The sequence below is a fragment of the Strix uralensis genome, chromosome 36, assembly GCF_047716275.1.
Source record: "Strix uralensis isolate ZFMK-TIS-50842 chromosome 36, bStrUra1, whole genome shotgun sequence".
NCBI classification, from domain to species: domain Eukaryota; kingdom Metazoa; phylum Chordata; class Aves; order Strigiformes; family Strigidae; genus Strix; species Strix uralensis.
In genome coordinates this window covers 1,126,946-1,152,872 of record NC_134007.1, presented here as the reverse complement: position 1 = coordinate 1,152,872, position 25,927 = coordinate 1,126,946, and the positions used below count along the sequence as shown (strand labels likewise).

Here is a 25,927-nt window from a genome sequence, read left to right as displayed (position 1 = left end):
GGCTAATGGACTAGGGAAGGAAGGTGGCCTCTTTCTCTCTGACTAATGATGCAGGAATTCGGGTTCTGGCTACCAATGCAGGAAAGGAGCTCGGGCTCTCTGGCAACCAACACAGGAAATTTGGCTTTGTGTCTCGGGGTAACAACGCAGGAAGGTGGGCTCTGGCTAACAAGGTAGGAAGGTGGGCTCTGGCTCTCTGGCTAATGCAGGCAAGTTGGGTCAGGCTCTCTGGCTAACAACGCAGGAGGGAGGGCTATTGGTCTCCGGCTAACAAAGCAGGAAGTTGGGCGCTGGCTGACGAGGCTCAACGGCGGGCTCTGTCTCTCTGACCAACAGTGCAGGAGAGTTGGCTCCGTGTCTCTAACTAGCGCAGGAAGGTGGGCTCTGGCTAATGCAAGGAAGGGGGCCTGTGGCTAATGGAGGAAGGTGGGCTCTGGCTCTCTGACTAACGAGGCAGGAAGCTGGGCTCTGTCTCTGGCTAACAAGGAAAGAAAGAGGGCTCTGGCTCTCTGGCTACCAAGGCAAGGAGGTGGGCTGTGCTTCTGGCTAACAGCAAAGGAAGGTGGGCTCTGTCTCTGTGGCTACCAAGGCAGGAAGTTGAGCTCTGGCGCTCTGATTCCCAATGAGAGAAGGTGGGGTCCTGCTCTCTGGCTAATCAAAGGAATGTGGGCCCTGGCTAACCAAAGGCACGTAGGCTCGGGCTAACAACTCAGGAAGATGGGCTCTGGCTCTCAGAGCCCTCTTGGACCCCATCCTGCCAGCCAGAGCCTACTCAGAGCCCTTGTGGCCTGCAGCCTGCTAGTCAGAGCCCACTTGGAGCCCAGTGCAACACTAAAGCTGACCAGTCAATCCTACTGAGAGTAGTCTTTGAGCCTGGCATGGCACACAGATCCTACTCAGAGTCCAGCTAGACACCACCTGGCCAACCAGAGGCAATTTAGTGTCCCCCTGGACTGCAGGTAATCCAGGCTGAGCCTACTTGGAGCCCATGTGGACCAGCCCACCACCCCTGCGCTAGCCAGATCCCATCTTGCTGCGTTGTTGGCCTTCCTGCATGCCGGCCTCAAGGATGACTCTGAGTAAGATCTGAGTGTCCAGCTTTGGTCCAAGATGGCTGCAGGTAGGCTCTGGCTGGCCAGCTGAGGTCCAAGAGTGCTGTGAGTGGGCTCTGGCTGGCTGACCCGTGGTCTAGGAGGGCTGTAGGTTGCCACTGCCTGGCCAGCTGGTGTCCAACTGGGCTCCAATTACTCTCTGGATGGCATGCTGGCCTCCAGAAGTACTGGGAGTAGGCTCTGGCTGGCCAGCTGTGCTGTCCCGTGGGCTCCAAGTAGGCTTTGGATGGCAGGCTGCAGGCCACAATGGCTCTGGGGAGGCTCTGTCTGGCCAGCTGCTGCCATCCAAGAGGGCTGTGAGTAGGTTGTGGCTAGCTGAGCTGTGGTCCAGATGGGCTCTTAAGTTGCCTCTGGCTGGCCATCTGGTATCCAGCTGTGCTCTAAATAGGCTCTGGGTGGCAGGCCGGGCTCCAAGGCAACTCTGAAGAGGACCTGTCTGGCCAGCTGTGGTCCACGAGGGATGCAAGTAGGCTCTGCCTGAACTACCTCTTGTCCAGGCAGACTCTAAGTTGCCTCTGGCTGGCCAGGTGGTGTCCAACTGGCTCACAGTATGCTCTGGGTGGCTGGCCAGCCTCAAAGGAAACTCTGAGCCCACCTTCCTGCGTTGTTAGCCAGAGAGCTGGAGCCCACCTTCCTCAATTGTTAGCCAGAGAGCCACAGCCCTCTTTGCCCAATTAGCCAGAACCCACCTTCCTGCGCTGTTCGCCAAGGATAAAGAGCCCACCGTGCTGCAGTGTTAGCCGGAGATAAAGAGCTCACCTGTTATAAATATTAACAGCGGGGGAGCTGTGGAGACCCCCCCAGAGTGGTGTGGGGGGTGGTGACTGGGGGCAGCTGTGGAGGCTGCCTGCGTGTGACAGTGGGGTCTGTGCAGGGGGAGCTCCGAGGGTCCCTGTGCGTGGCAGGGGAAGCTGTGGCAGTTGTTGGTGTGTGACAGGGCTGGGGTGAGGGTGCCGTGGGGCGTGGGGAGCTGGGGCTGTGTGTGGCAGAGGGGATGGCGTGGGGGGAAGCTGGGGGGTTTGGGGCAAGGGGAGGTGTGGGGGACCTCCCTGTGTGGCCCTGGGGTCAGCACCTGCTGGGGTGTCAGGGTGAGGCCTCCCCTCATGCCTGTGCCTTAGCAGAAGAGGGCAGGGGACAGGGAGGACATAGTTCAGTCTGGAGGTGAACACCCCACACCCAGCCCCCCTCAGCAAGGAGAAAAGGATCCAATGTCCCTTTGATGTCAGTGCCCTGAGAGTGCAGCTTCTGCAGGAGGACGTGGTTGAGGGAGAGGTTGGGAGCGTGAGGATGGGGAGAGGGTCTGAGCTTGGGGTCGCTGCCTTTGTCGGTGTGGGAAGGGAAGTCTTGGGGCTGAAACTGTGTGAAAAACCTGTCAAGAAAACTGCCAGGCACCGTGTTCTTGTAGAATTCTCCCAGTAATCCTGGTGTTCGCTATTTCACCCTTGAATCGTTGTACCAGTAAGGAGGCAGTGATGTATACAAGAAGTATTTGTCCCAGAAAGCAAATTATTTATGTTCCCCTCTAGTGAAGAATTCTGTGACAAGTTTTCAAGTGAGTGGCAGGGAGGAGCAGCAGCGTATTTTGGTGACAGGACTAGAAGAAAAAGTCACCAGGGTTATTTCTTTCACATCTGGTATGAACTTTTAGATGTACCGAACCCCCAGGACGTGGCTGTACAGTCTGAAAACCCTCTGTTCCCAACTGAAACGAGTGGGAATTCTCAGTCGAAAAACTGCAGAGCTGTGCAAGGCCTTTCCTTCCTCTGGCTCCCTTTGCTTGGAGAAGGCAGGAGCTTTGCCTCTTGCTGCTGAAGGATGTTATTGTTCAAAACCGAGGTTGGGATCTGTCTCTGTCCTCTTACCTGCACCTCACTGGGGAAGGTGGACGCTGTTCCTCAGTAATGAGGTGGCAGTGCTGACAGGAGAGTTCATCGAAGAAATATTACCTGTTTTTGCTGGTAAAAAGAATCTGTTGGGTTTTTTTTTTTTAAGATGGTAAACATGACTCTGGCTAAAGGTAAAGTCCATTTACAAGGTCTGTTTTGGATTACTGCTTTTTTTTCTTGAATCATGTGCTGACCGAGGGTCTTACAGTATAAAAGTTGTCGAATTCTGTCATTTCTCTGTGTTTGCTGTTACAGACCATGGCACTAGAACAGAGTCCAGCAACTCCCGTCATCGACAGGGCCGTCAAGATGAGGAAGGAGGTTGAAGCCCGGAAAGGGCTCTTGGCCTGGGGACTCCTTAATGTGTCTCTCGCAGACATGATCTATACTGAAATGTGCGTTAATTGTCACATCTGAGTCAAACAAGCAAAGCCTCCTCCTTTGTATCTCCCTGAATATTTCCTGGGACAGAATAGTTGCAAAATGAGAACTTCTTTTGTTTTCTTTTCAGGACTGGAAAACTCCTAAGCTCGTATTACAACATCGCATGCTGGCCACTCTGGTATCTTGGTGAGTTGCTGCAGCGTTTAAATTAGTTCTCAGGGTTCTTTTCTTCTTCTCACTTGTCAGTTTGATTGCTGGAGAGGTAGTCTTTAACTAGCTTTTTTTTTTTTTTAAATTGGGTTTTTTTTGTTTGTTTTAAATTTAAACCAAAGCTTTGGTTTGCTTTCTGCTGTCTCCCTTGAAACTTGGAATTTCATCCGTTTTAGCGACAGGTAAGGAGTGTTAACAGCTTTCTTAGATAGGAAGAACTTCCTTGGTGCATTAAATCTGCTGACCGTGTAGAGGAAGGCTTTGGGGAACACGGCAGATTTTCCTGCTCTATTGTACCGTGGGCGTGGATGGCATTTCACAAGAATTAAAGTTTGTTTCGGAGGAGCAGACTCTAAGCCAGCTGTGTCAAATATGATTAGTGGATGAAGCAAGAGGAGGAGAAAAATCATGAGATGAGTGACAGATGATTTGACAGAAGACGGTTTTTGAGAAATACTGTGAAACTTCATTGTAGTAGATTTGGAAAATGACTGTCCATCTTTAAAAATTCAATTTTAGCAGTGTCAATTAATCTCAGTACAGAAAGGAAAATTATCTCCAATGGTTCTGGCATAAAAAAGTGAAATCTTAGCCATTGCCCAAACTGGTACTTATTGACAGCGCTAATAATTAGACCTGTTTTTAATAGGCATATGCCTGTTTTTGCAAACAAGACACTTTGGTTATTCCCCGTGTTCAAGCCTCGGTAAAAAATTCTCTGTTTCTTCTAGAACTCTCACTCGCATCTCTGTTCAGCCTGAACGCCGCCTTTGATTTCTGGGTGTACTTCAAATACACAGTGGCACCGACCAGCTTGGTCGTGAGTCCTCGCCAGCAGACCCTGCTGGGGTTGCGGAATGCAGGTGGGTGCAGTCAATAGCTCTGGCAATTCTTTTTATTCTTTTTTTTTTTGTTTCAAGATGGTGTCTTTCTCAACACCAGGATTCTTTAGCAAAGCGAGTTCTGAATCGCCTCATGTGACAGGAGCGGTGACTGAATTACCCGCAGCATGTTAAAATTCACCACGTCAAGTGATAATTTGATGAGTGTTGTGGGGAGAACTGGAGGGGAAACACAGACAGTGGAAGAGGGCAGGATGAGAGCGGCTGCTGAAGGACAGGTTGGGCAAGGAATTTGTGACTTATCCGTGGAACTAGGAGCAAGGCAGAGAACGCAGGTTCGTATTTAATTTTGATGTCCTACTACTGTCACGCTGGGTAATGAGAAGCAAATGAGAGGGACAGACAGACCTTCGTGTGAAGTCTGAGAACGAGTCTAGAGAGTGGTCACTCAGAAAGCTTTTGAAGGTCAGAGCAAAGTTCTAAAAAGAACCTGACAAGGCAAATACACCAAAAGGGAAATGCTGGCACGGTAGTATTGCGCTCTGCTCCTCTGCCCCTAGAAAATGGGAACCAGAGGGTTGTAACGCTGTAACACCAAGGTTCAAGCATCTCCTGTGTTTATTTGCACAGACCATTTGAGACATTCAACACCTGAAGATGCACAAAGTAGGCAGGTGGAGGAGCTGATGAGATAGGCGAGGGAATAGAGAACCCCCTGGGTTAGGCAAGGTGCCTGGTAACACTGAACTGAAATCTGAAGCTGCAGAATTCGTGCTGAGCTGTGGTCCTGTGTCTCAGTCTTCTCTTTTTTTCTGTCAGTGGCTTGACTGCTGAGTTCTGTAGGGGCCAGATTTTTCTAGTGTCCCTTGTAGCACCTTTTTTAAATCGCCTTAAGATAGCGTTGTGTGTGCGTCTAAAGTGGGGAGGAGAGTTTGGGGCTGCTGCATCCGCAATGCTAATTCTGTTTTTCCTTCTTGCAGCGGTACAAACAACTCCAGCGCGTGAGCTGGCGGCAAAGAAAGCCCCGTCCTGGACACCTTCTCCTTGGCTCCGGGGTCAGAGTGTGCTGAGTTACAGCCCATCCCGCTGCCCTCGCGCCCGCCCAAAGTTTGCTGCCGGTTGTAGCCCAGGGTACAGCCCTCATCAACGGGCTCTGTCAAGCACCCGCACTGCTTATGGCAGTGCTGGAACCTATTCCCCGAGCAGCAGCTCCAGTCAGGTAAGGACCAGGCCAGCTCCCGAGGGGACAGTTGGGGTCTTTGTTTGGTGCCCTGTGCCGCTGAAGGGGAGCAGCAGCCAGCGGAGAGTTGTCTGTGTCTGTGTTTGCTCCTTTTGCAAAGCAGATCTAAATTTGTCGTATCGGGATTTGTCCTTTGTCCCTAGTTTGGTTTAGAGCAGCTGGTTTGTATCAGAACAAAGCAAAACCAAGCAATCAAAATGTAAGTGCAAGGGAGACCAAAACCACCCAACCAGACCCCAAACCCCAAACGAGAGTCTTTTATATTCATGTCGTTTAGAAATCAAGGTGGAATTCTGTCTTCCTTCCTTTTGGGGGGAAAAAACCCCCTTGGGTTTGTTTCAAAGCAGAGTTGTTCAGTATTTGCCAAAAAACCTTTTTATAGATGGGGGAGGAGAATCTCTGGGAAATTCTGGCAAATGAGGGTGCTGGAAGCGTAGAGTTTTAATAGTTTTTTTTCAAAGGGGAATAAAAATCCATAAGCCCCCGATGCTGAAGGTCTCTGTGAGTCGTAAAGTGCCAAAACCCCTCCATTTGTCTATAAAAGCTGTGAGAACTGCAGTGGGGGTGGGGAACCCCCCGTGTTTTGGTGTGAGAAAATCTATTTTTGTGCTGTATTTTCTCTCTGCAGGGCGGGGGGAGCTGCTGGTTTTTGGTGTGAACCGTCTGTTCCTGGCGATTCTCATCCCCCGGCAGCCGCCGGGTTTTTCCTGTGTTAAAGGAGTTGTTTGAGCAAACGCTGGTTTGGGTTTTTCTGGGGGCTCAGCACCGCTCAGCCCATCACCGCACCCAGGGGGGACTTGGAAGAACCGGGTTTAGCTGGGCTTGACCCTCTGCCTCCCCTCTCCCCCCCAGCCCCATTACTCACCTGCCAAAGGCTCTTGATGGGCAGAAATTCTCTCTTTTTGATCCAAAACTGGGCGTTTCTCAAGAAGCAGCCCCGGGGCCCAGGTCCCTGCACACCCCGATAGCTCTGCACCCCGATAACACCCTGTGCCTGGTCCCCAGGCACCCCCAGAAACCACATACCCCATGTACCCCAACACCTTGTGTACTCCAACACACCGTGTACTGCAGTCCCTGTGTACCCCAATACATTGTGCTCCCCATGTACCCCAATATACTGTACCGCAACAGATTGTGCACCCCACTCACTGTGCACCCCAATACACTCTGCGCCCCAGTCCCTGTGTACCCTAACACACCCCAGTCCCTGTGTACCCCAACATACTGTGCCCCCCACTCCCCTGCGCTACTGTGCACTGCTCACCTGGGTAAACCATGCACCCCACTCCCTGGGCACCCCAGATTCTTCTGCATCCCAACCCCCCGCACCCTGATACACCACGCACCCTGCTCCCCATGCACCCCCATCCTTGTGTACCCCAATACACCACACACACTGATTCCTGTGCACCCCTGACCCTGTGCACCCCCCCACACCATGCACCTTGGTTCCCCTGCACCCCGATACACCACGCCCACCGTCAAAGCGCACCCACATCCTTGGGTGCCCCGATACACCATGCACCCTGTTATCAGGCGCACCCCAGGACCCTGCGGAGGCAGGTCGGCCCCGGCCCCTCCTGGTGGGAAGGGGGACGGTTCTGGGGGAGGTGGGGGGGCCGCATCTCGCTCATGCCCGACACCTCCCGTTAAATACCGGCGGGCCGGGACGGACCCACCAACCGACTGACGGACGGACGGACAGACGCCGCCATGGACAGCGAGAGGGAGCCCTCCCTAGGCTTCCCCCCTTCCCCTAGGCTGCTGTTGCATGGAGGATGTGCCCAGAGCGTGGGGGGGGGGGGGGGGGGGGAGGCACCTGAGGGGGGTGTCCCCCTTCCTGACAATTATATCAGGCACTGGGGGGCGGTCCCCCCCATCCTGGGTACCAGGGGGGTTCCCCCTCCTAAGCATCACACTGGGCACTGATAGGGTATGTCCCCCCAATCCCAGGCACCCTGGGGGCGCCCCCCCATCCTGGGTATCAGGGGTCCCCCCTCCTGAGTATCGCACTGAGGAGGGGATTTCTGCGGCCGAAAACGCCACGGAGGCCAACAAGCTCTCCGACGACTCTAAGGTGGGTGGCTGTGGCATGGGTGGGGGCACCCATGGGTGCTGCTGGATGGCTGTAATGGGGTTTGTTTTTCTTCCCTCTACTCCCCCCAGAAAAATAAATTTAAAAAAACCTCTGCAGTTTGGCTTCAAGAAATGGAAGAGCCACAGGACAGCGCGGCCCTGGGAGCACCGATCAGAGATCGTCAATGATAAAGACAAAACTCTTCCCCTGTGACTTATGGCATCTGTGTCCCTGCAGCTACATCCCACCCCACTTCTGGAAATATTTTTGTCTTTCAAAATCGTAATTGAAAATATGTTCATGAAGTGCCCCAAAGATTGCTATATCAAAAAAAGCAAGGTATATTAAAGAGGAAATAAACACAAAAATATGTTAAAAAGCTGAAAATTCTATTTAAAAATACTCTTTGCTTTGCTTCTTTCCTCATTTCTTCTTTGTTTCATTTTTACCGACATTTGCTAAACATTTCTATCATACTCAGGCCTGCAGCATAAAAGACAGATATTTCTATGTCTTGCAGAGTGATAAAGACAAGTAAAATAGACTTGTAACGGAATGGGCTTCACTCTAGTTTGGTCTTTATTATCACGTGCACCCCACCTCAGTGAACGGCAACTGGCATCAGTCCCTGCTCCTCCTTATATCGGGATTCTAAACCATCACATCAAAGTCCACCTCAGTTTCCCTTGATGTTTCAATTCTCTATTCTTTCAGTGATCAAAAATGTCCATAAATTTCCATCAGTCAGCAAGTCCTTTCTTGTCTTTGGTTCTGCTCCTGATCACGTGGTCTCTTGGTCCATTTCAGGGCCATCAAGTCATCCAGCTTCAAACAGCCTCTTTCTTCATCTGTCTTCTGCAACCTTCTCTCGATGTTCCATTTAACATTTCTAATTTCTGAGAAGTTAATCTTATAACCTTTAAGAATCTTAAAACTAGACACTTTGATTATCACCCATTTCTTATGTCTATAGCAGTTAAAATATACTAAATATAAATTAAATCTACATATAGATATTGTCTATAATATAGATAATATACATTTATTTTATATATTTAATTATAAATATAATAAAAATATATTAAATATAAATATAATAAAAAATCAAAACAAATGTTTCAATTCATCTGTCTTTATCCATGGATTAACTGGGCTGGGTTTTTGGCCAACCACAGGACGAATGAGCAGCACAGCGTGGTTTTACATCTTCAGACTATTTGAACACCTGCATCCTTACAATAGTTTACTAATTTCTAGTCTCTTATTCAGAATCACAATGACCACTGATTTCTTATTTCTATGATCTCATTTATTTGTAAGTAATCATTAAAAAAGAGATTTTCATCTATTTCTTAACAGTCAAGGAGCTCTACTCCAACCTCAACATCATCTGGGTCTCCGGAGGTGGGTGGCCTTGGGGACAACCCTGTGCGGTGACGGTGTGGATTTGGGCCATTGCAGGTGACAACGGTCCCACCCAGTGCCTCCCCTCCTGTGGGATCCACGGTGATGTGTGGGAACGTCCTCTGCTCACTGCTCTTCGGCTGGTGGCCCTCGCTCCTCCATGTCCTCGCGGCTGCCGTGATGTTTGTCACCGTTGTGGGGGCTCCTGAGGGTGAGTCCTGGATTTGGGACCCCCACGAAGGGGTTGGTGAGCCCAAAATGGCCCCAATGGGTGCTGGGGTCTCCCGGGTCTCTGCAGGGTGGCCCTGGACGGGACGTGTGTGTCCCCAGCATAGCTGATGCTTGTGTCCCCGCAGGGCGGCTCTGCTGGGACCTGGCCGGGTATTTCCTGCGGCCCTTCGGCAAAGGGATCCAGAAAGTGGAGGGAACGGTGCGCTCCGAATGGGGACCCTCTGTGGGATGAACTGAGGGGTCCTGTGCCGCACCCTGACATCGTTATCAATTGTGGTGGTTTGACCTTGGCTAAATGCCAGGTACCCACCAAGTCGCTCTATCACTTCCCCCCCTTCCCCTTTCTTTCTCAACAGGGCAAAGAGGGGAAAGAAAATAAGATAGGAAAAAAAACCAAACAACCCTTGTGGGTAAAACAACAGCAGTTTTAATATAAGCAAAGCAAAGCAAAGGTCCGCGCGCGGAAGCAAAAAAAAAAACCCAGATTTATTCTCTACTTCCCATGAACAGGCGATGTCGGGCCTTCTCAGGAAGCAGGGCTCCAATACGCGTAGGGGTTGCCTTGGAGGACCAAGGGTGACCCCACCCCCTTCCTCCTTTCTTCCCGCTTTATACTGAGCAGACGTGATATGGTCTGGAATATCCCTTTGGTCAGTTTGGGTCAGCTGTCCTGGTTGTGTCCCCTCCCAAGATCTTGCCCACCCCGTCCCACTGTGGGGGGAAATGTCAGAAAGAGCCTTGGTGCTGTGGAAGCACCACTCAGCAGTAGCCACAACACGAGTGTGCTATCAACACCCTGCCAGCTCCCAGCATAAAACACAGCACCATGAGGGCTGCTACAGGGGAAAACCAATTCTGGCTCAGCCAGACCCGGTACATCAATAATAACAACTTCCGAGGTTGTGAAAGCCTTTCAGGCAGGAAAGTTTTGTAGAAGGCCCACAATAACCTTCTGCTAAGGGCCAGCAGGTGTCAGCAGAAAACACAGAATTAACTAATGTCTTACTGGAGCACAGCAGACAAGACAGATAATCAAAAGGCCACTGCAGGAGTGTGACTGATTTGTTATTAATTTGAGCTGATTTTAACGATATTTGGTGATTTGGATTTAAATAAGGAATGATTTAGAGTAACCATAGAACCAGTTATGCTGCTACAAAGTCCTTTGTGAAGTCCCAGGCTAAGGCCACGTAGACTAGTAGTAATCATTAACCGGATTTCTAGTCAAAGAATAAGACTCATGATGAGGTGCCATTGTTAGACTGCGCGCTCAGGATGATTTATTGCCCTGTAGACCAGGTGTTCTAAAAGTTGCATTGTGAAAGGACCTCGAAGCATGTTAAAATTGCAATGTGAGCCAAAATCCTTGAGCCAAGGGCATTGGAGGGTTTTTGTTTTAGGTCAGCAGTCTGTGGTGGTCACAACAGCAACCCCCTGACTCATTTCAGGACTCTGGTGCGCATGACCAGAAAGAGGTGGGAATAAGAAAATGAGTTATGGGAATGATCATGTTTGTGTATGAGAACTTGATTAATATGTCTGACTCTCCATCATTTACCAGGAGTCCTGGCTGACCAGGGAGGTCCCGACAGATTGGAAACTGGCCAATGTGACGCCCATCTATAAGAAGGGTCGGAAGGATGATCCAGGAAATTACAGGCCTGTCATCTTGACATCGGTGCCTGGGAAGCTGGTGGAGCAGCTCATCCAGAGTACCATCACACAGCACATGCGGGACAACCAGATAATCAGGCCTAGTCAGCATGGGTTTATGAAAGGCAGGTCCTGCTTGACAAACATGATCTGCTTCTACGACAGGGCAACCCCCTTATTGGATGACGGAAAGGCTGTGGATGTTGTCTACCTCGACTTCAGTAAGGCCTTAGACACCGTTTCCCACAGCATTCTCCTGGCAAAACTGACTGTTTGCAACTTGGATGGGCACACGCTTCGCTGGCTAAAAAACTGGCTGGATGGCCGGGCCCAGAGAGTTGTGGTGAACGGAGTTAAATCCGGTTGGCGACCGGTCACAAGTGGTGTCCCCCAGGGCTGGGTTTTGGGGCCACTCCAGTTTAACGTCTTTATTGATGATCTAGATGAGGGGATCGAGTGCACCCTCAGTAAGTTTGCAGACGACACCCAGTTGGGTGGGAGTGTTGATCTGCTCGAGGGTAGGGAGACTCTGCAGAGAGATCTGGCCAGGCTGAAGCGATGGGCTGAGGCCAACTGTATGAGCTTCAATAAGGCCAAATGCTGGGTGCTGCACTTGGGCCACAACAACCCCCAGCAGCGCTACAGGCTTGGGGAGGAGTGGCTGGAGAGCTGCCAGTCAGAGAGGGACCTGGGGGTGTTGATTGACAGCTGGCTGAACATGAGCCAGCAGTGTGCCCAGGTGGTCAAGAAGGCCAATGGCATCCTGGCTTGTGTCAGAAATAGTGTGGCCAGCAGGGACAGGGAAGTGATCCTGCCCCTGTACTCGGCACTGGTGAGGCCGCACCTCAATGAGTGGGTTAAGTTTTGGGCCCCTCACTACAAAAAGGCCATTGAATGACTCGAGCGTGTCCAGAGAAGGGCAATGAAGCTGGTGCAGGGTCTGGAGCACATGTCGTACGAGGAGCGGCTGAGGGAACTGGGGTTGTTTAGTTTGGAGAAGAGGAGGCTGAGGGGAGATCTCATTGCCCTCTACAACTACCTGAAAGGAGGTTGCAGAGAGCTGGGGATGAGCCTCTTTAACCAAGTATTGAGTGATAAGACAAGAGGGAATGGCCCTAAGTTGCGCCAGGGAAGGTTTAGACTGGATATTAGGAAGTATTTCTTTACAGAACGGGTAGTTAGGTGTTGGAATGGGCTGCCCAGGGAGGTGGTGGAGTCCCCATCCCTGGAGGTGTTTAAGAGTAGGGTCGACAGCGCGGAGGGATCTGGTGTAGTTGGAAACTGCCAATGATAGGTTAACGGTTGGACTAGATGATCTTCAAGGTCCTTTCCAACCTAGATGATTCTGCGATTCTGTGATTCTGTGACTGTATCCAATATAATCAGCATGCTACTCCAGTTAGGGGTGCGTTATTGGTGAGATGACTCCCCTGCGCACCCGGCCATTAATACAGGAGTGTCTGCTCATCTACATCACATCCGTGTCAATAAGTCCTTTTATCCCATTTTGGTGAAACTTTCATGCACCCTTTCAGTTTAAAGCTTCTTTCCAGGTTGCCCAGCCTGTTAGCAAAGGTAGTTTTGTCCCACTTCATCAGGAGAATCCCATCTCTTCCTCAGGGAGGATCTGAAGGTCATAGAAACCCATTACTAACACCAATGGCACAATTGTCTACCTGCAGGGTCTGTTCCCTTTGCCACCCACCAGCAGGACTGAGAAGAAGATCACCTGCCCCCGAATGCCTTTGAACATCGTGTCCAGAGTCATGTTGTCATGCCTGACACTTTCCAGGTGCCCTGGGGCAGGATCAATGGTGCTCGTGTGGAAGAGCAGCTGGGGAAACATTCCAAGGGCTGGACAAGCTTCAGCAGCCTCTCAGCACTGCACCCTTGGGTGAAGGAGAGCTGACAGGGCTCCTCGGAACCTGCTGGAGCAACAAAGGCAGCACCGAGGGAGAGACATCAGTAAAGGAGGGGAGATGCTGGGGGAGAGAGAGGTGGGGTAGTGCTTTGGTGACTATACTCTGGTGAGGAACTGTGGGAGAGAGGCAAGTCGACATCGGCCTGTCAGCCTTGCACAGCCTCTGAGAAGCAGCAAGGCTTTGATGAAAAACAGGCCTTGGAAGAAAGATAAGAGACTGTTGAGTTGTGCCAAGGTGGCAAAGGAAAACAACGGAGAGCTGCAACACTGAGCTGTGGGAAAGTGCTGAACTGTGAGAAGTTACCACCGCGTGAACAGCGCATGAACGAGAGGGTGATTGGTCTGCACAGCACGTGTTAGAGTGGTCTTATGCCGATAGGAGAAAAGGTTGATAACTGTCTAATTGCTGATTTGCTAATTATGAAGTAAGAGCTTTGGCGAGAGCAGAAGTATGTACTATTGGAAAAATAAAGGATCTTTCCTTCTGCACTTCACAGGGAGTCCGTGCCTCAGTTGCCAAAACTCCCTGCCCAGAAAAAGAAAGACCTGCTCATGAGCCCCAACAAGCTGCTGAGCTTCCCTCTTGCAACCTCTTGCTGTTACAGAACCTTTCTTGCTCATCAAGAACATGGTGACAACTGTGACCCAGGAGATCATCCCCTGTCTCCAGTCTGAGCATCTCCCCAGTCAACCAGTCAGGCCAAGGAGTGGCACATACTGGACTGTAGTCCCACAGCCATGTGCACATCCCAGCCCCCTGCAGACCTGCTGCCTCCCCATGGCTCCCCAGGGACGCACCTCCAGAGAAGTTTGGCTTTTGTTGTGACTGAGTGTAAGTGAGAGGAGGGGAGAGGGAGAGACTGTCTGTCCAAGCAAGGTTACTGCCTTGTCAGCTTTGAGCATGAGCTTGACAATGCTTGTCCGCAGGGGTAGTGCCTGCAGGACTGTCACTGCTCCAAAAGAGACCTTCTAGGTCTGGAGCAAGAATGGGAGAGTCACTGCTGAGGATGGGCTTTGGGGCCACGTGTGCAAAGCAGAACAGAGGAGCAGTCCATCTCCTTAACTCCACTCAACCACTCCAGACGTTCATGGTGACTGTGGTCTGGTTTTTGTTGCCCCAAACCCTCTCTGCCAGGCAGGGGCTCAGCAGGGAAAAATCTATGGCACTGGCAGCACAGTTGCCCCAGGTTTACCACCATGAAGACACCATCCCTGCATGTGGTCAAGCGATCAGCCTTGGAGTTAACAGCTGAACATGCTCACCCACCCTGCCACAGAGCCCAGCCAGGGCTGTCCCAGGCACTGCTTTGCTGTCAGGACAGTCCTCAGTGTGGGAGGAGTGGGAAGGTCCGTGAGCCCAACCCACACCCTCAGCCCCAGGGAGATGGACACCTGCTGTTCACCTCACCTCCAGGGATGCTGGTGGGAAGAGTGGTGCAGGGGGAGGCCCAGTGACTGGAGGAGGGGTTATAGGATTTCAGTCCCCATATGCCCCCACCGCACCCCCTGGGGTGCCATCAGTGCCTGGGGGCAGCTCAGCCCAGGGGAGGGATTTTACCTCACCCCAGGGAGTGAATTACCCTCACCCTGTTGCACTGCTCCTGCTGTAGAGTTTGGGACAGATGTGGCACGGAGGGGTGTTGCACTGGGGGGCAGAGGAGGCTCAGGGGTTTTCTCCTCTCCATCGACCAACCCCAGAGGGGGCCAGAGCATGGGAGAAGTGCCTGCAGCAAGAGCCTCCTCCTGCCCCATTGCCCTGCAGAGACGTTAAAGGGGCAGCACTCTGCAGTGCAGCCCTCTGCCAGGATCAGGCCCCAGCGCAGAGGCAGTCCTGACTTCCCTCGGCTCAGAAAAATTCCAGTGCTGTTTTCTGCAGAGGGTCCCTGGACACCCAGAGGACACCAGGGCTGTGATGTCACAGACACATCATGGGAGGAGAGGGTCTCTCCTGCTGGCAGGTATCACAGGGATGGAGCCGAGCATTTGCTTGGCATGGGGGAGGTCCTGGGTTCACTCCCCGGCATCTCCAAGGGTGCTTCTGCCCTGACTGCCCAGCCTCAGGCAGGTGTGGGCTGCAGTTCAGACACTGGTCCTCTCCAGGCCCTGAGGGCCTGTCTTGCCCACCCAGGGCTCATCTGCAAGGGGATGAGGGCAGTGGGAGGGCTGTGTGTGCCGCCTCTGCTAAGCCCCTCTTGGAGGAGAAGAGGGCGGCTGTGCTGGACCTGAGCTCAGGTCACTGCCCTGTGCCACAGACCCCCCACGCACCACCCACGGACAACGTTGGCAGCGGAGTGTGCTCCTTTGTGGGGAGAGCTCAGGGAGGGGAAAGATGTCAGCAGCACGCTAGGAATCCTTTCTGGCTGCACTGAGAGATGTGTTGTGAGTGTGCTGGTCCAGCTCAGGTGTCCTTTGGGACCAGGGACACACTGCCCTGGTGGCTTCCCAGGGGTGAGGGTCTGAGATTGTCCTTTCTCCAGGCGGAGATCCCATACCACATGGGAAGCCTCCTCTGTGCCAGCAGGTCGCAAGGTCAGAGCTGGATGAGCCTGGCAGGACTGTGGGACTCCCAGCTGGAGCAGACGCATTTCTTACCCCAACCCTGTCTCCAGGTCCTTCTCCTTCCACCATCACCACTGGTTTGAGCAGAGCCTCAGCTCAGGGAACCTGGAGATGCTGAGGTCAGGCACAGCCCTGCCAAGGGGTGAGTGGCAGGACCGGTGCCCACTTCTTGTTCCCGGGGTGTTTGGTGTCTCCGTCCAACCTGTGTTGGTGGGATCGGAGAGGCACAGGTCTGTCCACAGCCACGCAGAGGTGGCGATAGCCAGGAGATGGTGCCTTGGCTGCTTCCCCAGCAAGACACTGGCAACTAAGTTGGGATGTGAGACATGGACTTTCACTTCAGGGTGCCCAGCCCCTGGGCATGGTAAGCCCAAACTCAGAGAAATAAGGCTGGTCTCCCATGGGCTTTCCACATCTGAGCTCTGCCCAGTGTGGGGCTGCAGTGCTGAGGGTTGGGGTCTCACTGCGACCCCCCTCAGGTAGGTCCTCAGGAGCTGCAGGAGCACCCACAGCTCTGGGACACAGTGACAATCCTGCTTGGCTGCAGAGAATGGACCCACCGCCAGGGCCAGACTGTTCAGGTCCCCAAATGCCATGAAACAGGTTCCTTCTGCTCAGGGGTGTTGCCCCATCCAGCATACCTAGGCCTGGGGCTTCTTTCTCCCAGAAGGAAGACGCAAACCTCTACCAGCTGCCAGAGTAAGGGAGAGATATTATACCTGTGGGAGGGCAGAGTTGGTGGGGAGGTGGCATGGAACAGGCACTGGGCTCTTCTCCCCAGTCCCCGCTTGGGGCACCTTGAGTCCATACTGCCCATAGGTGTCCAGCATCCTGTGTCCAGAAGATAACACTCCCTTCTTCTTCTTTACTTCACTTTTAGACCTTATTTCTCTGAGACACAGGGCTGGAGCTTATCCCAGTGGGAGTTTTGCAGGGGATGGAGGCTGTGTTTGCAATGCCCATGTATGTCACCCATCAGCGTGGGGATCTTGCCCTGGGAACTCTGGTCTCCCATGGGGGCTGCCAGCAAGAAGGCTTCCGGGTGTGGGGCAGAGGGATGTGTGAACCTCAGCTCCCCCCAGCTCCCCCCAGGGTCACCCCAGGGGTGGAGGAGCTCGCAGCAGGGAATGGGGCAACACTGCAATAGGAGAGGATGTTGCCAACATCTGCCTCCTCCCCACTTCTGCTCCAGGGCCAGATCCTGCTGTTTGCAGGGCTGCAGAGCTGCAGCTGCTCCCCACAGGGAATCCTGCCACAGACACCCAACGCACATTCCAGCCCGTGGCAGAGAAGCCTGTTGGAGAAGAGCTGGCAGGGTGTGGAGACCCACCAGCAGGAGCAGGGAGGGCAGTTTGTCAGTTTGGGCGCCAGGTCCTGCGCAGGTGTCAAACCCTTCTTCCGGCCTGGCTCCGGCATGAGAGGATTCTCTGCCCATGGGCACTGGGGCAGGTGAAACCCCAGCTGAGGGAGAGGGACCCTGGCTCATCTCTCAGCAGCACCTGTTTTAGTGGAGGGACACAAAATCTCCACTGCCATGGAAATGTGCCCACATGAGCAGCTGCCTGGATAGGCCCTTTTCCAGGCCAGGAGCTCGACCAGGAGCAGGAGGAGGGGGGCCCAGGGCTGCCACAGGTCTGCAAAGCAGCAGGAACAGCCCATGGAGACGGGTCCTGGCAGAGCATGAGGAGAGGGAATCCCAGCCCTATGTGTCCATATAGTGGCTCTGCACTCTATGCTGGGGTACTGGGGAGTAGAGCTGCCTCCTAAGCACTGGGGGAGGAGGTCCACGGGCCACGATCCCCCCTGGTCTGGCTGGGGTGTTCAGGGCCCTGTGGTCGCCTTAGGCTCACTTCTATGAGCCAAAAGCCCCGGGCTTCCCCTGACATGGCAGCTCTGTCATGGCCTCTGCACTGTGGGACCAGCGTGGCTGAGGCACGGCGTGGAGGAAAGAGCAGCTGGAACCCTCAGGTGAGGAGATGGGTGCTCCCACCGGGGTACATCAAGGGACCTATCAGAGACACATTTTGACTAGAAACTGCCTGTGGCCAGCAGGATGGAAATATTTCTGTCACTAAGATTATTCCCCAGGGCCATGGGCTCTCGCAGCCCAACAGCCTGACCCTGCGTCTGCTGTCCCTGAGACACGGCCCTTCCCTACCACTGTGTCTTTGTTCTCTGCTCCCCTGACCAGCCTCAGGAAGATGCCCTGACACCTGGCAGGCAAGGAGATGCTCTGGGTCAAAGCCCCCAGAGACTTTTAATAAGAACAAAGGTCCACAGCATAAAAATGGGAATACAAATATGGAAACTCCAGGCAATTTCTCCTGCCCATGGGTCAAGGGAGTCAGTTCCATGGTGCTCACGGCTCTCCCAGCTGCACAGACCTCTCCTCCCTCCCAGCTGCACCCAGCTGCAGGGCAGGGATGGGCTCTCCTGGCCTGGGGCTCAGGGACTGTTGTGCACCAAGCTACAGTGTCACAGCTGTTGTGTCCTCATGGGGATGTGCCACAGACACCTCTTCAGCATCATCATAGCCCATGCTCCCTGGGGACAGAGATGAGGTGTCTCCTTCAGCTCCAGGGACCTCGGCACTTCTCTGGGAGCATGGGGTGACCTCTGCAAGCAGCAAGGGTGGACATTTCAGTTCACCCCTTGGGGTCTGTACCCCACCATCGTCCCTGCTCCTCACCACATTCAGCTCCTTCTCCCACCTCCAGGCCTTTCAAGGAAACCTCCTGGGGCAGGTTCCCCCTTCCCAGGAGGTTTGGGCCTCAGTACAGTAGTGACTTGGGGTGCACCAGGGATGTCACCCTAGGAACAGGCAGTGCTGTCTTTCCCTCTCACCTCTGGGTGCATCCCTGGGGCCTGCTCCCTCCTCTGGCATCCTGGGCATTTCCCACTCTCCCTCCCCCGGATCAGAAACCTCTCTGGCGTCATCGTAGCCATCTTCTGGGTGATCTCTGGGCAGGACAAGGACATCTGAAAGGAGAGGGGAGCTGGTGACAGTGAGAAGATATGTCCTGCGGAGCAGAGGATGAGTGCATGCGCAGGGACACAGGGCTGAGACACTGGGTTGGCAGCACCACAGGAGATGCCCATGTCCTCCCCATCTCCAATGGTGACACTCAGTGACTCCTCTGTCCATCACGTGTCTGCAGGGAGATCAACCCCTTCCTGCCTGCGTTACCTGGTGCTGATCCCAGACCATCCTCCTCCTCGCTGATCCCAGGGTAGGGCTGCAGCTGGGTCAGGGACTGCTCTGAAGAGGAGCCTGGAGAGAAGCACAGTGGGTGTTATGGAGCAATCCCCACTGACCTGGCTCATGGTCAGGGCTGCCGGGGAAGAGGGACCCACAGAGCTGGGGCTGCATGGGGAGTAGGGCTGGGAATTCACCCTGCTCCCCCAGGACAAACCCTGTCCCAAATTTGCTCCAGAGTTGCCCTAGGACAGCCCCTTCCCTCACTCCTCGGGTGCCACATGGGGTGCAGGGGCAAGAAGAGAGGGGATGTCCAGCTGAGACAGACAGGGATGACTGGTAGAAAGTTTCTCTCTTGGGCCAAGGACTGGATGCTCTCCCCACAGACCCCATGCTCCAAGCACCAGAGGGAGCATGGACTGGGGGCACTTCAGGGGATCAGCTCTGGGTTGGCGCCAGGGGAAAGGGTCTTGCAGATGTGCCTCCAGGGAGGACCCACACCCACCTGAGTGACCAAACCTGGCCTGCTTCTCCAAAGCTGGGCTGTAACCAATCTCCTCATACACAGCCTCAAGGAAGGGCTCCTGAGCTCTCCTGGAGCCTGGGGACAGAAGCAGGGCTGGCACAGGGACAAGCAAAGGGGCAATGGGTTCACACTGTGCTCCCCAAAAGCAGTTCCTTGGGCCAGCCCAGGACTGCTCTGAGAGCACAGCCCCACTGTGCTGCCCAAGCACGGCTGCCACATCCCCCGTGAGGGCAACATCGCTGTGGAGATCCTCTGGGGCAGCGTCACCCTCGCATCATCCCTTTGAAGACAGTGCTCATGCCCCTCTGGCCCCTGGATCATGCCCCCCTTATCTCACCCTGGAGCAGCTCCCACACTTCCTCTGCACCTGGAGCTTGCCCCTGTCTGCCCCATGGGTCCATAGTAGGGCCCCTGTCCTGGGCGTGGGCAGGCATGGACAGAGGGACAGTCTTGGGACCTGACACCATGGTGACGGACCCTGCTGCCCCACACTCCTCCTAGCATCTCCCTTGCCCCAGAGCCCTCTCCAGCACTACCTAGAGCACTGCCAGTCTTGGGCATCCCCACTCTGCCATTTCTCTCCTCACCCCATCGCTAGCTCCCCCCACCTCTGGGTTCTCTCCAGTCCTTGCTGCTGGTGGTCCACGGACAGGCACTCAGTGGGGCAGCACATGTGAAGGTGGCAGTATACTGTCTCATCCCCCCACCTCTGCCTGTGCCTCTCACTGATGACCCTCACTGACACCCCCCTGCAGCACCACACCGTCCTTCCAGGAGGTATCTCCCCCTGTGACCTCTGGGGAAGGACCCACCTCTGCGCGCAGCCCTGGTGCTCAGCACTTGCCCAGCCAAGAGGGCCAGGAGCAGGCAGAGAAGGGCCCCCAGGATGATGCAGATGATGACGGGCACTGAGACTCTCCCGCTGCTGGTCTGACGGCCTCGGGTGGGAACTGCAGGGGAGACAAAATGGAAGAGGCAGCACCAGGCTTGGGAGAGGTGGAGGCAGCACCAGTCCTGACTCCATCACACAAGGCAGCAGAGCCTGGAGGGCCCCAAGAGTGAGTGTGGGGAAGCTTCCACCCTGCTGATGTAATGACAACTCTTCCTCACACCCTCCCACCACCCCAGTGCCTCCTCCAGAGTCTTTCACACCCCAGCAAGGAGCCCCTTCCATCCATCTGTGAGTCACAGCCTGTCCCTGGGGATACCCAGCCCAAGGGGGAGGACAACTTACCTGCTTGGGGTGGGGATGTTGTCATCCTGGGTGTAGCTGCAGAGGAGGAAAAAGAGAGCAGGGCTGAGACAATGGGTATGCGGGGAGCGGGGACCCTCCTCCCCAGCACACCATGGGGGTGTCTGTAGATGTCCCTGACACATCCAACCCAAATTGCCCCTCCTTTACTGCCCGAAAGAGAGGCTATGCCTGGGCCCAGAACCTCTGCTCTGGGAAGCAGGCAGGATGGCACAGACAGCCTGGCGATAGCCATGGGTCTGCAGGGCCCCACGGGTAGTGGCCAAAGGACATCCAGTTCAACGAGGCTGCTCCCTGCCTGGCACCAGCCTCCTGCACTCTGCAGGAACATTCTTGCTCATGAGAGGTCGGGGGCCATGTCAGGACCTCGTGGACTGAAGGTCTTCCCCAGCTCCCTGCTAATGCCTGACCAAGGTGTCCCAGCCCTTCCACTCACCTGAGCAGCGCACGGCAGCGTCTTCCTTATGCCGGCAAGCACCGCTGTCCCCAGGCCGGGCCCAGCAGTCCTGCAGGGAAAACTCCGTCCCCTGGCACTCCACCTGCTCCAGCCAGATGGGGCCCATCCCCATCCCAAATGCAGCCTCACGCAGGGCAGACACCGCAGGGCCACAGCCCAGTTGCCTGCATGCTACTTCGGCATCCTGTATGTCCCAGGAGTCGTCACACACCGTCCCCCAGGAGCCACGGTGCCAGACCTCCACTCTGCCCGAGCACCCGTCCTCACCGCCTATGGCACGAATCTTCTCCCTGGCTGGAGAAGGCAAAGACCTCCCATGGCACCAGGAGAGCAGGCAGAGCCCTGACAGACACAGACGGGCAAATCCTCACCTGTGCAGCTCGTGGAGTTGGGGCACGGGGCCAACGGGGTCAGGGGCATTTCTGGGCGTCCCCCTGAAGAAGGAAACACTGTGGTGAAGGGGCTGGTTTGGGGGATCATGCAGACGAGAGAGGGGCTGAGCTCTGCTGGTGCTTCCCTGTACCATCTTGGTCATGGCAGCAATTGAACTACGGTCATCCAGGGGACACGCACAGGACTGTGGGGGGACCCCGAGTGCTCAGCCCCAAGAGCTCCCTGGTTCACAGCGCAGCAGTAGCTTGTCTGTGGAAGGGAGGCTCTTCTGAAACCTGTCTGGTCTCTTCTGAGACCTCACCTGGAGATGCTTCTGCCTCCCCCAGGCACTGCTGGCAACCTGGGTTGCAACTGCTGCTGGACGTGTGTGGCCATGATCATGTTTGTGCCACTGGCAGCAGAAGGGTCTGACATGGAAAGGAAAAGCCCCTCCAAGCTCTTTATCTGTGCTTGGCTATGGCCAATGGAGTGACATGAGTACCTGGGAGGATCAGAGTTACCGTTGCAGGTGATGTCGGTCTCCTCTCGCAGGTCTTGGCATGACTGTGGGTTCCAGGGAGTCGAGGGACACTGCCAGAAGGAGCTGGTTCTCTCCCCACACTGCACACGATCTAGCCAGGCAGGGCCAGACACCCTACCAGAGGGCTGGCGTCTTTCCAGGGATCCTCCATCCCCACAACCCAGCTCCTTGCACACCAGCGTCACCGTGTCAGGAGTCATTGAGTTGGAGCAAACGCTCCCCCATGTCCCGTTGTAGAAAACCTGCAGACGCCCAGAGCAGCCGTCACTGTTCTCCAGCCTCAGGGCCACGAACTCTGGGAGGAAAAGACCCCAAAGGGGGAACAGGCTGCCCTGGGGTTGTGGGAGCCAGGACACCTCTGCACCCCCAGGCCCTCAGCCAGGCAAGGGCAGGGCCAACATGTCCCCTTGGCACCCAGGTGCAAAGAGAATTCCCTGATGGACAGACACCCCTGCCCTTCCCACTAACCCTCGGGGATGGCTGAGCTCCCCAGGACCCCCAGTGGGACTGAGGGTGCCCATGTATGCGTGTCCACAGGATGTGCTCGGGAAGGAGCTCAGAAGCAGCCAGGGACAGCCTCAGCCATGCCCGGCTCTCCCCGTGTTCTGGCCTCCCCAGGAACCAGGCTCCCACCACAGCTCCTGGCACAGACCTGAGCAGATGACTCCGGCATCCTCTTTGTGCCCACAGTCGCGCTGCCCCCAGGGCCCAGCCGGGCAGTCCCAGAGAGCATCCTCGGCCCCGGAGCAGTTCACACCATCCAGCCAGATCTGCCCGGAGCCTTCCCCGAACCGAGCAGAGCCGGCTGCCTCCACTGCCCCTCCACAGCCCAGCTGGTGGCAGACGACGGTAGCATCAGACAGGTCCCAGCCATCATCGCAGACAGTCCCCCACATGCCCTGGTAGTAGATCTCCACTCTCCCTGCGCAGCGCCCGGCCCCGTTCACCAGCCGGAGCCACCGACTCCCTGCAGTGGGTACAAACCCCAGTTGCTGACAGGGATTGTCTGCCTGCACAGACCATCACCTGGGGAGCCTGCACAGTGCCACTCACCCCCACAAATGACTCCCACGTCCTCCACAACCCCTGCCACCAGCGCGCTCTCAGGCAGGGAGGTGTTGCAGAGACTCAGGTTGGCCTCATGCCCTGCGCACCGCACCCCTTGCAGCCCCACGGGGCCTGTCCCTCGCTCAGGCTTTGGGGGGTTGTAGGCTGTCCCGGCCTCCCCACACCGCAGCTGCCGGCACACCACGCTGGCCTCCTGCACGTCCCACTGGTCATCCAGGACTCTGCCCCATGCCCCATCCTGGAAGATCTCCACTCGTCCATCGCAGCGGCTCCCTCCGCCCACCAACCGCAGGGATCCAAAGCTGGCTGAGCCTGGGGAGACCAGAGATGCCACGGCCATGGGCGGCACCGGGAGCATGGCACCCTTCAGGGAGGGGGGCGAGGGGGGATTTCCCCACCAAACTGGACAAGATTGAGCCTTGTGCTGAGGAGAAGCGAGGGTAAAGCCTGGGCCCTCTCTGCAGCTCACACCCAGGTCTGTTGCTGCTGGGTGCACCCAGGCAGCTCCTGCTGGGTGGTGGGATGAGGCTCTGCAGGGCTCTCTGTGGGGATGGGATGTGGGTGTCTGCAGCCAGAGGGATGGGACAGAGCCCTGCAGCCCTGTCCTGGGCTCCTTGCACAGTACGAGAACAGAGGAGCCCAGGCCTGGCGGTGGCGCTGGGGCTTAAGCCACTGCCCTAGGGACAGATGCCTGCCTCCGTTCAGTCCTCAGCTGTCCCAAAGTGGAGTGCTCACTCTGAGCAGGGAAAAACCTCCAGATGGCTCCTGGGGAAGGCAGGGTTTCTCCAGGGAGAAAGTCAGCCTGCTATGGTCACGGGAGCCCTGCTTTGGGTGGCCATGTTGCACACAAATGACAAATGGATTGAATGCAGCATTCTTCTGGCACTCACCTGAGCAAATGACAGCAGCAGTGTTCCCTTGGGAGCACGGTGAGGCCCCCAGGGTGGTCACTGGGCACTGCTGCAGGTGGGCTTCAGTCCCGTCACAGTGGAATGAGTCTCTCCAGACAGGGCCAGTCTCTCTCCCAAAACGCTCTCCTCCAGGAATGGACTCAGCAAACCCGCAGTTGAGTTGCCGACAGAGAACGTGGGCATCTGAGAGATCCCAGCGGGAGGCACAGAGGGTCCCCCACGTCCCCAGCACCTGGACCTCCACCCTCCCTGCACACACTGTGCTGCCATTCACCAGCCTGAACCCTGTGTACTCTGGGGAGAGAGGAGGAGGAATGAGGGGGGATTGGTGCTCTTGTACCCTCCGTAGCTGGCAGAGAGGCCAGAGGGACAACATGCCCTTGTTCTCCTTCTGCACTATTTTCATGCCACAGACAACCCCATCCACCCCTCCTGTCCTCATACCCGGCCCAGCAGGGTCCCTGCTCGGTTCCCCAACTAGCAGCACAGCCCCAGTGTTCAACACCCCTCCCTGAGTCCTTACTTGTGCAGCTGACAACAGCGCTGTTTGCGTGGGTGCAGGGCTGGTCCCTGGGGGACCCCCTGGGGCAGAAGGCAAGGAGGGATTCATTCCCCACACACTGCAGCTCTCCATCCCAGATGGGACCCACCCCTTCTCCAAAGGGACTTCCCCCGGGGACAGGCAGGGCTGCGCCACACTGCAACTCCCTGCAGAACACGTCAGCAGCTTTGGGACCAAAGTGGGAAGCACAGACAGTTTTCCACTGGTCCCCATCATGGATCTGCACACGTCCTGAGCAGCGGCTCTTCCCTTCCACCAGACGGACAAATCCTGGAAAAAACCCAAAACAGTTGGGAGTTCCCAGAGCCATTGGCACTTACAATTCCACATCCCACATCACCTCTGAGCAAGCCGTGACCAATTCACCCATTGCACATCCCAGAGGAAGCTGCTGGTGGAGTGTTGGTGACACAAACACATCCAGGCCCCCTTGCACCCTTTCACTGCACCATCAGAGCACTCAAGGGTGTGTGTCTGTGACAGACCCACAGCACACCCTGCAAACCATGTTGGTGCCTTTGTGACCAAGGTGTGAGTCACAGACAGTTTTCCAAAGGTCCTCCTCATGGATCACTATACATCCTCAGGAGGGGCTGTCCCCTTAGAGCAGCCAGATGGATGTGGACCAAATATACCTGAGAGTTCCCACAGCCCTCTGGCAATACCCTGACTGATCTCAGAGGTGGTCAAAGGGAAAAAACCCCTGTGACATCGTCAGCTGCTCTCAGAGGGCACTGATGGCACAAACACATCAGCCCCCAGCCTGCTGCTCCTCAGAAATCAGTACAGCACTTGTGGGCTTGCTTCTCTCCCAACAGCCACAGCTACAGGAATCTCTCAAAGTGCTGCTGCCCCAGAGAACTTGGGCTGCCCAGTACTGGTCCCTGGGCACTGTAACACCCAGAGGGCTTGGGGTTCAGGGAAATGGGCCCAGGCGCTGCTGGCTGCTGCATGTTGCTCTGCCCCACTGAGCTCAGGGCCAGGTCCGAAGATCCCCTTGGTGCCACGAGAAGACCCCTTGTTCCTGCAGGGGTCTTGGTCTGTGGGGGCACGGCTGGTGGATGGGACATGTAACAGGGCAAAAGTACAGTGAGACTGTACCTGTGATCGGTGGTTCTGCCACCACCCTGTTCAGGCGCCTACCCAGGAAAAAGGTTCTCAGCCTCAGCCAGAGTGCACTGCTGGGCATGCACGTCCCTGCCCATGGCTCGCAGAAGGCAGGAGAGTGCAGAGAAGAAAAGCCCTGGGCTTACACGAGCTCCTGGTGCAAGTGCAGGCACAGAGCAGAGACAGTAAGTGCTGCCAAATCCCCCGTGGCACCGAGCAGCCAGGGGCTGGGGCAGGCAGGAGAGGCTGGGCAGCAAGTCAGCACTGCCTGGACGGGGCAATGTTCCTATGCTCAGGCTCTCATGGGGTGACCTGGGAGAGGAACGAGGTGCCACGTGCCACCCTGCTCTTCTGCCCAAGCCCAGCACTTCTCCTCTCGAAGCAACCCCTTTGACTCTGCCAAGGGATTCGTG

General features: G+C 55.4%; 1 pseudogene; it reads right to left on the bottom strand.

Moving 5' to 3' along the window:
• Window positions 1-25,612, bottom strand: part of LOC141937026 (scavenger receptor cysteine-rich type 1 protein M130-like) — a 115,514-nt pseudogene extending 89,902 nt beyond the window's left edge.
• Window positions 25,613-25,927: the final 315 nt, after the last annotated feature.